This window comes from Triturus cristatus, chromosome 8, assembly GCF_964204655.1.
Source record: "Triturus cristatus chromosome 8, aTriCri1.1, whole genome shotgun sequence".
NCBI lineage: Eukaryota > Metazoa > Chordata > Amphibia > Caudata > Salamandridae > Triturus > Triturus cristatus.
Genome location: NC_140591.1, coordinates 1,169,663,301 through 1,169,678,858, shown reverse-complemented (window position 1 = coordinate 1,169,678,858; position 15,558 = coordinate 1,169,663,301). Strand labels below are relative to the sequence as shown.

At 45.2% G+C, this 15,558-nt stretch overlaps 1 protein-coding gene across 10 annotated transcripts in view; it reads left to right on the top strand.

Annotated features, from left to right (window-relative positions):
- Nucleotides 1-15,558, top strand: part of CRACDL (CRACD like) — a 494,556-nt gene that overhangs the window by 205,669 nt on the left and 273,329 nt on the right. For 2 of the 10 annotated variants that reach the window (XM_085622826.1, XM_085622831.1), the window contains exon 3: nt 10,721-10,826. The exons of 7 other annotated variants lie outside the window; for them this stretch is intronic. The gene's annotated coding sequence lies outside the window, so the exon portion shown is untranslated. Of the gene's footprint in view, nt 1-2,147; nt 2,169-10,720; nt 10,827-15,558 lie in introns of those variants that run through there. One more of the 10 variants, XM_085622827.1, reaches the window with a different exon arrangement.

The window sequence follows — 15,558 nt, the reverse complement described above, 5'->3', positions numbered from 1 at the left end:
TCTTGACTCTTCAGCCATGAGGTCCGGGAGGTGTCGACGACGACCAGGAGCTGGATTCGAGCTGTCCCACGAAGTCTGTCGAGTGCTGCGGTGTCGGCGACCAGATTGCACCCAACAAGCCTTGGCAATGGCAAGTCACTTGGAAACCCACTTGGAAACTCAGCGAGGGTAAGTCGGGGCACGTCTGGAGCAACCAGGAAAGCCCAATCAGAAGAGGGGTTGCCTTTGTGGGGACCCACTAGCCAACGGGCTAGCGATCGCGAAGGAGCCTCGAGCAGTCGCACTGGAAACTGGCCCACGGGTCACTCGTGAAGTGGAGGCCAGAGATCTTCGGTGTTGTAGATGCCCATGGCTGGGGCTACTTGGAGCCCAAAGCACAACTTCGAGGAAGATGATGGACCGGCAAAAGATCACGGTGTCCTGGGGTCATGGTTCCACATCACCCATGATAGCCACGGGCCTCAGCTTTGCTGTGGACTCAGGGTAGCCTCGGGGAAGTCTGGAAATCCACCTCTGGTGATGCGAAGACTTCGGTGTCCGGCAGGAGCTTCAGAGTTGCAGACCGGACAGTTGCTTCTTTGGTGCCTGCCAAGCAGGGGAGTCACTCCCTGACCCCAAGGGAGATTTCTTCAGTCTTTGAGTTGGAATAGAAAGTCGAAGGTCCAGTCGGAATCGAAAATCGAAGATCCAGGATATATGTTGCAGAGTTTCGTCCAGGGTAATCTAAAGTCTCAAGGACTGGGTTCCCATACTTATACTAAGTTTGGGGGTTGGATATACTCTAGGGACCCACCTATGGGAGGATTTGGAAAGAGGGGTGGTTACACCCATTTCCTTTGTCCAGTTTCGCGCCAGAGCAGGAGCTGGTAGCCCCTGCAACCAGTTTGAGCGGGACTATGCATAGGGACACCAAATGTGCCCCCGGTGCAGGACTTCAAAGCACCCGAGAGTGCTCCCGCCCAGCCCCAATACACACTATCATGTCTGGGGAGGTGGTTACACCTCCCTGTGACAGGAAACCTATGGTCCAGGCCTCCCCTGCCGGAGTTTCGGTCAGCAGCAGGAGGCCAGACCCGTGTCTGTGGCAGCGGCATCCATTTTGTGATGCCAGGGCTCGGTCAAGCTGGTACCGGGTGTACCGGTTAAGTCCTGTCTCTCCCTCTAGAAGGGAGGAATCATACCTCACCCGCCAGTTACTGACGGGGAGGTATGATTTTAGGGTGTTTGACACCAAACACGACATGTTTCTGTGCAACCATTCCAAAGTTAGCATTTACCGTGAGGTTATAATGCACCACAAACAGCATCAGAGGATTGTCTCTGAATGCTGCAGAGGGGCCCTGCTCATGCAAGGGCACCCTCTCACATAAAAACCAAGCACTCTGCCTTCAGGATTGTTAAGGTCTGCCATAGGTGTGACTTATAGGTTTTATATGTGTGCGCATTGGTAGTGATGTAGGTAGCCTATACCACTGTAAGGGGTGCTTGCACCACCTTACCCAGGCTGCAGTAGCAGACCTGTGGTGTCATTTTGGAGGGCTTCCCAGGGGTGGCACAATACATGCTTCAGCCCCTGGTAGGCCTCTGGGGTACCTATGCCCTGGGTACATAGTATACCATATACTAGGGACTTATAAGGGCCCTCCAGATCCAATCAGAGATGTACCTAAGGTACATGGAAACCATTTTAGAGAGGAAGCAGATAGACTGTGGCCCTGAATAGCAGGATCCCAGTCCAACTAAGTCATAAACCAGCAAAACGCCAAGAAAAAAATGGGGGCAACCATATAGTCAGATTCCACCTTCCTACACACTAACAGGGATCTTCACAAATCTCTGTTCTCTTTTTCTTTTTGCCTTGTATCTGGCCTCTTATAAACAGCCTGGGACTATGGCTTTTGGGAGAGCACTCTTTTTCCTTTTTGATAATACATCTGTGCACTTTTCCAATGGTGAATGTAGGAACTTTCTTTGTTCAGGATTGTGGTACATTATACTAGAGTATAAAATTGCAACCAGCTATTGTAGCAATGTATAGATTAATATTTGGTATTGTTTTTTCACAGACTCCCCTCGCTCATCCCAAATGAGATGCTTTTAAGTGTGTTTTGGTCCTGAGGAAGGTGGTGCCATTGTGAATCCCACCGACACGCGCGTAGACCATCACTGTATGTATGGAGAGTTCCTTCAGAGACTGATGCATCAACTATTCTGAGCTTGGACTAGTTTTCGCTCACATCTGTCCCTGCCAAATTGTTTAGGATCTTCTTAAGAGAGTGTTTTGAGTTTGTGTATGAGTGTCAGGTTGCATGGGTTTACTTGAGGAGAGAATGCAGTAGAGAGGTGAAGTGTGGGGTGTTTTCATTGTATTTATTCTTCTGTATATAATTGTTGCTTTAGATTTTATTTGTTGTCCTTCTTTTTGTCATACAGCCACAGATGAAGATCTGACTATAATGTGAGATAATGCACTTGATAGCTGTGCTCCAACATGTATTGATTGTTTAAATATTATCATCTTATCCTAACAACTTTGGACATCTAAACGTATGAATACACTTTTGTGCAATGTGATCATTAGGACAACTACATATGAGATAAAATTCATGATTAACTTACGTTTTAAAGTAAAAATTAATAAAGATATTTGGATTATTTGTACAAAAACTATTCCAAGTGATTTCTCTTTGAGCTGGTTGCAAAGTTTGAACCCTTCGAGGTCGCATTGAAAAGCAATATAGGTCAGTTCAGAGGTTTTCTTTCTTGATTGCAACACTCCCCCTCCTCTTGGACCTAGAAGTACTTGGGGTTACTTTTTCTTTTATGCAGCTTTCACTACTATATATAGGACGTTAAAAAAAGTATTGTAGCATCAATAAATACAATTAGAAAATAAGGTTCTTAATTTTCTACTGCTCGCACGTTACCAACAAGTTGAGGAAGATCAGGGTGTCCTTCTTTCCATCATCTAATGGTAATTGTCGGGGTTTTGCTATTATGCACCATGGTTTTATCATTCTTTTTGTGTCTGTAACCATGATACATTTACCCCACCCTAGGGAGCATTATGGCACTGTGTACCATGTTGTAAGTGTTTATTTTTGTAATTGTTTACTTTTCTGTTGTGCTCGAGCTAGCTGGACCCTCTCGTCTCGCTGCTCGGATACTGTAGTTGTACTGCTTCTAATCGCGTTCCATGGTCTATCCAAGTTCTGAGGACAGATCCCTCTTCCTAACAACTACATTAGCGGTTTGTACCAGGACCTAGTTGGATGTGGGTTCTTTGGCATCGGCCTCAAGAAGAAATAAACTTACCTCATGTCTCCTTCTACTGCTTCCATGACTTTTGCCACACACTGTATGGTATAAACGGATATAAATAAAACATTGAGAAAGGCAAAGCGTTAGGCAAATGCATGATAGAAAAATAATTGTTAACACTGATTACAGAAAACCGTAAACTTGGTGCGCTCTGCCCTCGGAAACGTTCTACCTCCCATCACGTAATTGACAGATTACGTCAGAACGGCTGAGGTTCAGCGGACTCATACGTAAATAGACTTGAGGCTATGTAGAGTTTGATCAACCATTAATATTTATTTGTTGGATTTGAAAACTGGCGTAAAGCCAGTGCAGATCAGAGAGTGGGTGTGTCTGATGCAAGCCCTGCTCCTCGGCGTTCAAATGGCCATATGCTGCACTATTTTGCATCTCTTACTCTGCATAGAAAGTGCACATGGGCGTGAGGGTCAGTGATCTCAGATTGGGAGCAAAAAGTGTATCCCCAGAAAATGGAAACTCTTTACTATAGCTGCAAGTGACTTTCATATGTTGAGGACACTGCTAAAAAGGAGTCTCTAAAGCAAAAAAAATTAATTATTCAGATACTAGGATTTTGACAGAGGTGGCAAATCCCTAGATGCAAACTGTTTTCCTTAACATGAAAAATTAACAAATACTCCCGCTTAATTGTGTTAAAACTAAAAGCATCAGGCGTGGTCAAATAACATGGCCAACAGGACATGAGCTTCTGGCCCGTTCACTCAAAATTCTTAAGAATCCTGCTGCCCTGTGAGTTGCACAGCAGCTGAAAAGACCATTTGGGGTGCAGTCCTAGAAGGGGTGCAGATGGTGCCGATCAGGGCTCACTGGGAAGACTACTGGGTCTACCAACGGCTCCATGGCCTGGAGCAGCCATGAGGAGCAGCATAATGTCCAAACTAGGCTCCACCGTCCCATGATCCGGCAGACTGCCACCGGCTTGCAGGCGGCAGCCGGGATCCTGCCACAAGGCTCTGATGCGGCCTAGGAGGAGGCGGCTCAGTTCAGAGAGGGGGCCGCGGAGGTGTGTTACCCCACAGCACGCATCGCCTGCGAAATTGCTACTGGAGCCCTGAGGCACTGCGGGGACCGGTTAGTAATTTCCTCCCCCGCTGTAGATGATAGCATTCCCCCTTGCGGACATCAATGGATCAATGTACCCAATGTTTGCCCCGGGCTGGTTCTCCCTGGCTAGTGGGGTGCAATCAGGAGTGCCAAGACCATCACCAGAGATGTGGGGGTCACTATGTGGAGAATAGCACAATCAGAGGAGGTGGGGCCCAGACCAGCAGGGCTCCTGCTAAATAGCCGGTGGATTGCCCAAGACTGTGAGGATGGTCTGAGGGGGTGTCCCTATGCCCTCTGTGGGCGCTTGGATGGCCTGTGACATTCAGGAGCCTGGCAGAGCGCTGAAAGGGCCAGCAGGAGGTGACCTGCAGGTACTGTTGCTGGGTGGCAAGAGCAGCAGTGCCCAGGAGGCTGGTGGAGGTGTGAGCGGTGGTGCCATTGAAGATTGGAGACTGCAGGGAGGCTCATCTTCGTCACTGGGAAGGCATACACCTGGCTGCAGAACTACTTGTATCAGGCTAGGAAGTTGGACAAAGGTGCGCTGGTGGCCCCAGCCTGTCCACAAATGAACAGGAGCAAAAAAGTGCACTGAACATCGGCTGCCCTGCAGAAAGGCCATGGGAAAGGAGAGGCAGGCGCGTTCTCAACCTGCCAATAACATTACACAGTATACAACACCGTGAAAACTGTCCCAGGGTGGGGCGGAATCTGCAAAAGGGTCCCTGGAGAGAAAACTGGAGCCCTCACAAGCGGAGCTGCTGGCAGCCATTCATGGTTCTTGGACTGCACTTGAACAAAAAACAAACTTTTTCCATAGATTTGCTATGCGTGGATCTGCGGAGGTTGGTGGACAAGGTCCCTGCAGCCGATTATTAGTATTGAGTCATTGCAGGGGAAGGGTCACCACACTCAAGCGCCAGATGGCTAAGCTGACCACAGTCTCCAGTGAGCTGGAATTCCGGGTGGAGGATGCGGCAGGTCGCTCCCAATGCAATAACATCTGAGTGCTGGGGGTCTCGAAGAGGGTGGAAGGGACCTCAATGGAGCTCTTCAAGAGCTTCAACCGCTAGGCTTGTCTGACTTCCTTGTTGTGGAACGAGTGCACAGAGCTCTGATCCCCCCACCAGGAGCCCCTTCGAGGGCCATGATCTCTGGCATCCTAAACTATCAGAATAGGGACTGCATATTGTATATGTACTTGGGGGGTGGGGGGGGGCGGGGTAGCTGTTCCTCAGAACTCAGAAAAAGACCAACTGTTGGTATAACAGACTCACGTGTGGTTGGGTCAGTGTGGGTGTAAGAGGAATTTCTCCTTTAGAATATAGTGCCCTCATGCACCCTTGTGAGTGTCATGCTTCATCATCGGGCGTTGCTCCTCATGGGGGTGGCGCTGCAGTCCCTCACGGGCCCCGCGAGAGAGCTCTTTGGCGGAGATCTTTTGAGGAGACGCCGCAGTTGTGCATGAGGGTGTGTGGGCCTATAAAAAGGGAGGTGAGTGAGTGTATTAAAATTACTGTATGGAGCCCAGAACCAAGGTTTTATTCACGGGTCCATCCGGTAAGTTAAAAAGAAGTGGATCCTGGAGCTCCTCTTTGGAAAAAATATAGAGGGCAGATGTGGAACTAACCGCTGCTCTCAGGATCGGTGCTTTAGTGAAAAGTCCTACTAAAACAGGGTCAACATGTTTCGCGCTCACCGGGAACACTACGAAGGTGGGGTAGGTCTCCATACCCTTGACAGGCGAGCACATTTACTCAGCCTGCAACCTAGAAGGTGCCGAAGGAGCCCAATCTCCGGATTAGAGGGGTTGGGCATAGGTTCCTACAGAAAGAGTTCCTACCAGCGCTTGGATGCTTTACTCCTTAAATAATAAGGTATTACAGGTTCACAGGCTCCTTCTTTACTGGAACCTGCCTCATCTAATTTTGTTTTCACCTTTCATACCGGTCCTGACGAAGTGCCACGGGATCCCTTCGGGACCAACAGCGAGCGCAAAACCGTAATGGAACGGAATATCATGAGTATATGTATGATACACTATCTCATGGGTAGATGATACCTCATTGATGGCCTGTCGCCATTAAATGTTTCAGGCGATATTGAAGCTTGCCCAACATTGTGGATTGGCACAGCCCAGTAGTGCTACCTTATTGTGCTGGGGTCAAGATCGAATACATTGCATTTTCAAGGTGGAAATAGTTTGGCAGAGTGACAATTGTATTTTCTATTTCGGCAGATCCTTTGTGAAACCACTTTGAAATAATAACACATTTCTGTATTATACCTAGGTTTCCTTTAACCAGTTAATCCTCTGCCTCACCGGAAGCCAGTGAAGCATGGCAATACAATTAGAAACTGATTGGTGTTTGGGTATTTTGAGCGAAAGTGCTTCTTCACTGTTTGATTTCAAAGTATTTTAATAATTTTATAAGCAGATACATTAGCATTTCTGTTACGAGGTTAACCCAAACGTAGTTAGTAGTGCAGTGATAACATGTACTTTGAAATATATGTTTAGCTGATCCCCTCTACCTTGACTTGCTGGAAAATTAGGCAAAGGATGATAGAAAGAAGCAGGAAAGAAAGGGGTGAAAAGAGGATAGAAGAGAGGTTCTATAGCAATGAGCCTAATTGGACTTGTAGCCATGTGACCAAGCCGAACCCCCCCCCCCCCCCCCCCCACTGGTTAGCTTGTGGCAAGATTGGTAGCCATGTAAGGCTCCCCCCCCCCCCCCAACGCCTCTTCAGCCATGGTAGTAGTGTTCCAACTCGCTCGCCCCCCCCCACCCCCCGCCCACGAGGTGGAGGGAATTGGAATGGTTTCAAGGGGGTTCGTAAGAGTCTAGGTACGTGTCGAGTGACTTCCACATCCCCCTGGTTGCTGGCCTCCAGGGTGAGTTCTGTAGAGCAATGTTATCTGACGTCTCTGAGGTGCGTCACCCAGTTGACCCAGCCTTTGTATGAGGTCTTAGTTGATCTTTTCAGTTGGTCAGTACCATTTTTACTGCCGCAGTCCAGAAGCAGTTTGATTCATTTGTGTACTTTGTTGCCAGGAAGGGTGAGTGAGTGAATGTGACACTAAATCGTGTTTGGCAGTATGAGCAAGTGAGTGCATAGCTAATAGATGTGAGTGAATGGGTGAGTGCATGGATGAATAATTGAATAGGTGTGTGCATGCCTGCTGGGGGGCCTGGATTCGTTTGTGGCTGTGTGCACAGATGGATGTAGATTGGTTACATCAGTCTTCAGAGACTTCCGGCAGCAGTAGTGATGTTATTTTTCGCTTTTTAGCACTTTATTGTACGTTTATTTTAATGTTTTTAAAATAAAATATTTGAATAATTAATAAATGTTTATTGTATTAGAAGTATGAAAACAACTGTACAATGAATAGTTAAAAGTGATAAAAGCAGCTGAACAATACATTGACCCCCCCCCCCCCCCCCCTCACGTACGACACTGATTTTAATTCCAGAGTTAACATTCACCAGACGTTCTTACCACTAGTCTGGCATAAAAAGCAGTAAGTCAAATCTAAAAATGTTGTTATCCTTCCTACTGCTTGACAGTTTTGTGTTATAAAGCAGAACATTACAGCTTCCTTTTCTGTTCGTATCTTGCTGGCAATAAACAAAGGCTTCAGTTACTTTTTTCTACAACTCAAGGAGTGCCTGGCAAATGCATACAATGTGCTCAATAGTTTTATTCTTGTAATCACAGAGTTGGCAAGCTCGAATTCGGCTAACAATATAAAACAAGCGCAATCGTAAAACCTTGAGTATACAGGACGGTACCTAAGTTGATGAAAGGTATCCCGGAGTTGTGTGTGAGTAGGAAGCTATGGTATAGTCAGAAAAATGATATGCTTTTAGCATGCCCATCTTATTAGTATTTGGATTCTTTCATGTCCAGCTTTTCTGAAGTAGCTGTGATATTTCTACCAAAACCTGTAGGGGCGGTAAATTATTTCTTGTGATAATAACATTGACAAAGGCTAGACTCAATATTGAACTGATAATTTTGGCACAGCGCAATTCTTCACAAAGAGTCGTTTTATGGACTACTCTGTTGATGCTAGACAGTCACAGGTGTAGTTTAGCTAAGTCATGTGTTGCTGGTTCATCCGACATGGTAGGGAGAGTTCCAGAGTAAGTCTTGTTTCTGGTGTTGAGCACCATAAAGACAACAGAGATTTTATCTCATTGTTGTAGATTTTATTTAGAGTGAGAACCATTGGGTCGTAAAAGGCAACGGGGCAATAAGGTTGATATCAATTTCAAATCCATCATATTAAGTACGTGTGTAATTGCTCTCCCGCCATAGTTCCTAGCAAAGCTTTTCACTGATTTGGTGATAATGGATGCTTTCCTGCGCCTATTTTCCACATGTGCAGACCATGATAAGTAATCAGTGATGGTAACTTTAAGTAGTCATGTGATGCCTCAATGCAAATCTCGTTTATAAGCCACCTCACACCTTTTCTGGTTTTCCCAAAATCATTTTTGTTGTCAAGGTTGACCCTTACATCATTAGTATAATTTAAATTCTACCTATTTAATTAAATGGTTTTGGAGGGCACTAGTTAAGTGATAGAAGGATAATATTGTCAGCGTAGGCTAAGTAGGGTATGAGTTGCATTACTAATTTTGGTGCAAGTCCACTAGTGTTTTCTAAGTATAATGATAAATCTGAGATATATATATCGGTGCAAGATTACAACCTTTTTTAAGGCCATTATTCATGGACATCTTGGGAGAAAGCATGTTGTTAGTTCACTTAATTTGGAGCCAGTTGGTTTTGTGCAGCAAATCCAAAAAGTGTACAAATGTTTGATTGAAACACCAGTTGGATACTTAATTTTTTCCATAACTTTGATCTGCTATTTCCAATCAAAGGCTGATAAATATTCAATTAAATATGTATATAGATTGCAGGCCTCAAAAAATCTACTTGCCCACTTGCAATTTTGAGTAAAATTTTATCAGGTCGAGCTATGTTTAGCACCTACTGGTCTCATCTGGCAGTGAATTTAGGTATGAAAGGAGCAGGTGTTCTGTTCATTCAGAAAGTAAATGTGCTATAAAGATGCCATTAAATCTTGTTTTTATCTTGACACATTTGCTGTCTGTTCAAGGAGGAGGTCAAATGGCAGTTTGTCTTTTAACAAATTGCTGCTTGGAAAATAAGGTTTATTTCTCTTTCTTACTAGAGTTAGAGGTTTTTGTCAAGTGAGCGGTCTGAAGATGTCAGTTAATTTTCCCTAACACATAACATTTAAATAAATAGCCTGTAAATTAGTATTACAAATATTTCTAAATATATCCGGAATTACAAAAGCAAATGTTTTTGTAATTAAGAAGTGTGATGCAAACAAAGAGTTAAACAGGAACAAAACAAACCAGAACACTTTACTTGGTGATGTAAAATGACACACATTTTCAGAAACTCTATTTCCAAACATTGTTTGTACACTATATAGTTTTATCAGTAAAGCTGCATGTCATGGGAAAGTTTGTGACCATTTCAACGTAAAATCTGTTGATTACAAATGACAGTGTGCTACCACTTCATGCTTAAGTTATGTATTCATTAAAAGTGATTGTTTTTAAACATGATTTGAGAAATATTCCTGCCCCGCCCTGATGAAAATGCTGTTAATTAATTAAGAGGGAAGTCAGGGGTCATATGTGTCCTATATGTGGCTAGATTTGTATTATATATGGAAAGAAAGTTTAGTCTATTAAATCAGACCAATGTTGTACAGCAGACATGCTGAACTTCCACATTTGAAGGTGCTCTCATATGTGAAAATGAAGAAAATGGCGTCTCAATGAATTACATTTTTTTTTCCCATGATCACATCATTTGAAACCAGTTTATGGGTCAAGAGCATTACAAATAGGCTGAGAGGATAATTTAAGTCTCTAGACATGCATGTCTAGTAACATTTCTATGCTTTTTTCGAGATCTGGATTGAGGTGCCTTTGCAGTGTTTTATCAAAAAGACCTTTTAAACGGACAATGTTGTCTGTCGTTGATCAGGTCTGCCTGAAACCGGATTGGTGTAATGGCGAAAGATTAGATTCAATCACCCACGCATATAACACGTTCAATAGATATTTGCCAAATAGCTTCCCTTCAGAGTGAAGCAGAGACATGTCTGTAATTCTTTGGGTGTCAACAAAACTTGGGTACTTGTTTCTGTCTGGAAAAGATTAAGGAGAGCGGTTTGAAATAGAAGAATGTGAGGGGGGTCTTCCTTGTTAGGAAATGATGCTCTCACACACCTATGTGGATGTCATGCTTCATCATCAAGCTTTTTTCTCCTCAGGTGGCCGGCGCTGCAATGCCCCACGGGCCCCGCAAGAGGGCTCTTTGTAGGAGATCTTTACAGTAAAACCGCTGTGAAAATGCCTGCTGGTGTGCGGTGCTCACAAGTGAGTGTGTCTGTGATCTGAAACTACTTAAATGGTGCCAGGTGACTAGTTTATTGAGGGGTCCCTTTGGCAGGGTTCAAAACAAGGTAAAGTAATGGTAGTCGATGCAGAGTTATGAAGCGCGAGTGTCTAGTGAGTGACGTTATTTGCTGATGTCTGATAAATGTGGACATTTTCCAAGGTATACGAGCAAAGATACCATTTCTATTGTAAGCAATAATTTGGAAAGTTTTTACCTAGAAAATGTTATTTATTACCAGTATGCCAGTGCACGACCTTAACAAGAAATGTGCTACATTATGCTAAAAAGCCCAAAATATAAGGAATTACCCCCGTTTTACCTGTGTATACATTGTTTCAGAGAAGGGCACCCGCTCGTCAAAAGTGCCTGCATATATCAAGAAAAAAAAATCAGGGCTGCTCTGTCCTGGAGGGGCAACATCTATAACAACCAAGGCATTATATCGTAGTGCCTTTACAACACAGTCAGTACCACATCTGTGAGATTACCACAAGTTCCATTACAACGCAAGCCATTACAATGACTTGCTTTAGGGAATGCAGTGTTGGACTGGTGTTGGATTTTAAGCCCAACACCTTCCCTACTGATACACCGACTTGAGTTGAAATAGTAATTTAAACTATTCCAAAGCCAGGCGCTTCCCTAAAGCAAGTCATTGTAAGGAATTGCGTTGTAATGAAACTAGTGGTTACGACACAGTTGTGGTATTGACTGAGTTGTTAAGCCACACGTAGTTTTGACATGCGTGGTAACAGATGCTATTTGTCCTGGCGGCAAAAGGAGAGTCTGGGTTCATGTGTTTTTTGACCCTGCAGACCGGTCCGCTCTCTGCTCTCTTTTAGAGCAGGAGATGTGCCTCTGCGATGTAAGTCAGTCAGGCTATGCAGTGGAGCTCTGTATCCATGAGAAGCTGAGCTTTGCTGTGTCCTGCTGCTGCATGCCCGACTCAATCGGAGCGATTGATTCCGATGATCCTCTGTCCCAGAATCCAATGAGTCCCCCTACCAGCCTGACAACTACTGGGTCCCGTCCCTTTCTCTAGTTTTTGGTGGGATCTCATGCAGTGCCATGATAGAAAATGTGAAAGACACTTTAATGTCAGTGACTGATGGAGGGGAGATGAGACCCAAAGTAAGCAGTGGCTGAAGGGGCAACCCAAACCCACTCTCTGATCAGGGTGTTGACAAACGGTCTTGGCTAGCGCCAGGCTTAAAAAATGTGATAAACTTTGAAGCAATGTTGTTCTCTGCGCCCTCGGTTAAGCTGGTTGCTTCTGAAGTTCTAGGGCAACTAATGTCACTTTCACTCCCTGTTTATCCTCATGTTCTCATGGTCAAAATACTGCTTCCATGAAAATCAAGGACTTGGGATAGTGTGAGCGTTGCGGGACTTCACCTGTTCTTGGCTCTGACTCAATCTTTTTAAGATCTGCAGTGTTCCAACTGTGTTAATCCACCTCAAACCTTGTTCATGATTTGCGGTTTAGGTTTGCGCCCATAAGACTTTAGATAATGTGAAGAGATGATGTACTTTATACATATGTGCTAAACCGCGCCCCTCTTTGCTCTCTTAGAATGTGTCATTGTACTTTAAAGAGAATTGAGAATGTCCACCCTTCTGTCGCGTTACAGTGGCACGTATTAGGAGCACTGTGATGTTTAATTTTATCTGCGTTTCTATCTGCTGACCACCAGCTCTGAATTAGTGCATCTCATAGATTATTGTGCTAAATACCGGGTCTGTCCACTGTGGCAGTGCTGCAGGTGGACGTGTACATTGCTATTCAAGACTGTGGAAAACATGCTGCCACCTCTGACTCGCACTCTGATGCCACCACCTGTAACCTGTGATATTGTTTTCAAAAACTTCTTTTGCAAAAAATGTCTTTTTTTAAAACGGCTTGTAGAGTAATTTCTTTTTGGCCTAACACAACATCTTAGGCAAATGTTAACATTGTAGTCAAAGGCACAACAACGAAATGTAACCTAAATGTATTCATTTGTAGTTGGACAGCATAATAAATCTATTTAAAAATAAATAAAACGTACACACGTGTGTTGTGTGTGTGTGTGTGTGTGTGTGTGTGTGTGTGTGTGTGTGTGTGTGTGTGTGTGTGTGTGTGTGTGTGTGTGTGTGGAGATATAGAGAGAGACGTATGGAAACAAATAATAAAAAATCAAAATTAAAAGATTATTAAAGGAGGTAAAAAAAAATAGGTCAGATAAATAGACTACATAGAGTAAGTTTGGGAAAGTAATTAGCAAAAGATGTTTTGGAAAACGGTTTTATCACTTGGAATCAATCCATCCGTATCACCTGCACCCTGTCACGCAGGTTGCGTCCCTCGGGGCGCACTGTTGCTATTTGTGCCTATTGTCCCTTCCACCAGCAGTGTTTCTGCCTTCGTCCTCTTAGTTCGGCAAGCGCTCAGTAATCACATGAGTGATAGTAAGCAGGGGTCCATGGGACGTAGTTTGCGCCTGCATTACCACCTCGTCCACTTCCTCCTTCCGGTCATTGCACAGTGACTTGTACGAGGAAGATGGGCTCAGAATAATGGAAGTACTGACAGCATTAAAACTTTACCCTCTCTCACGAGGTGGCCTTTATTTGTTTACCTGGAAACTCGTGGATTCGCCTCACCCTGAATACGTGACCCTAGCCTGGAGTTATTTATAAAAGAATGCTAACCCACGTCACAGAATACGCAGTTTATTACATGTATGACATACTCCCACTAAATACACCTTCCCCCTTTATAATCAATCAAAACATTCTGTATTTTAGGTTGCACGGAATGAATGTGGATGTTTCTGCGGAATTTGCTTTCTCGGAGACTCCGAGTCTTGACTAAATTACAGAGTTTGGTCAAACTCTGAGTTCGCTGACATGATTTTGTGTTTTTATTCAGGCATGCGAACTTATCAGTGTGTTTTTTGTACAGCCAGTGTTAGAATGTTTGTTTTGCGGGAGGTATTCTTTTCTATTGAAGTCATAAAAGGAGTTTGGCCTTTGCCTCGCACTGCTCTCAGTTACAGTGAAAACAAATGAGGGAATGCAGGCCTGCCGGCCCACCGGGTTTATTGGCTGTCTCATGGGGTGCGGAATGTGCTGGAATCCACGGTGCGCTCTCAAATGATTTGTAAAAACTGTCTGGGGCTGGAGAACCAGAAATGCGGCTGCCCTGGCGCCCGCAGTGTGCCCTCAGGAGGGCGGGCCTCTAGTGCCAGCAAGGCACCAGCCCACCCCTCTCCTAAGTGTGGAGACGCCTCGGGGAGGAGTCCCCCTACTCTGGCAGCCAGGGGCTGCGGCGCGCAGGATGCGTCATTTCCGGGGCGCGAGGAACGGGGGGGGGGGGGTGTATGTAGGCCTCCCCCACCCATTGGCCTTCATCTTTTGCGCCCTGGACACGCCGTCTCCCTCCCTACCGCTTACCCGGCGTGGAAGCAGCGGGGGAGGCATAGAATGTTGAAATGTTGTTCTTTTTCGTTGCAGGCGGAGTTACAAAGTGATCTGGAAGCAAATGGGTACCGAAGGGTACTTCTGTGCGGCACCATAGGGGGTGGCAGAGCCCAGGAGCCTCATGGGAGGCTCCTGGAAAACCATTTTAGCGCCCGTTAGTCCTTCGGGCGGTTGTGGGCCTGAACATCCGGGGGCTTGCCTTGCTACGCTCCGCCCTGAAAGGGGCGCGAGTAATAAGGGACCGTGATCCGGGAAGAGGATCACCGAAGGGGCAGCACAGATGGGGTTCGCCCCAGTGCTGCTTGGCTCATCAGGCGGGCAGGCCCAGATGGTTGCCTGCCCTTGGATCGCCCGTAAGCTAACCCACCATATTACATAACGGTGTATGTAATAAACCTGCAGCAGCTTTTACCCAAACAAGAATTGTGTGGTGTGTTTTATTTATGCGTAAAACATGCATGCTATTGTGGTGGGGGTGGGGAGTGTTGCCTACTGCTGGTGCTAAGGGAGCTACTGATCTCGAGGGCACGTGGCGACACAGACATGGCAGTAAATAAAGTTAGTAACATTTCAGCCGTAAGAGTGACCAAATACAGAGCCAGGGTCCGGGGCCAACAAAATACTATAAATAAACACAATTACAAACTCTTCCATTTCAGTTTTTGCGTTTAAGCATCTGAGCTGCCTTGTATATCAAATTACACTGGACTTCTCTGCATTCGTTTGTATAACTAAAAGGTGTAAAGGGCGAGCCTTTCACTTAAATTGCACCATGTTATGTTATGTTAATTTGGATTTGTTGAGCGCTTAATACCAAAAAGGTCTCTAAGCGCTGTAAGAAGAATAGCGTAGAGTCTCAGCAGTGCACTAACGGTTAGGCCCAGGCTTCTATGAACAAGATGGTTTTTAATTGTTTCCTGAAAGGGAGAAGGCGGTTTTCCGCACGGAGATGGCTAGCTAGCTTGTTCCAAAGAGTGGGGATGAGGGAGGAGAAGGCCCTCCCTCCTTTGGAGACATAGTTGAAGCTAGGGCAGTGTAGCAGACTCCCAGTGGAGGACCTGAGTAAACGCCTTGGCACGTATTTTGTGAGTCTTTGTTTGATGTATGTGGGGGCTTGGCCATAAATGGCTTTATGGGCGATACACAGGCCCTTAAATTTAGCCCTTTGTTTTACAGGGAGCCAGTGAAGGCGTTGGAGAAGAGCCGAGGCTCGCGTATATCTTGGTAGTTTAAAAATGAGCCTGGCAG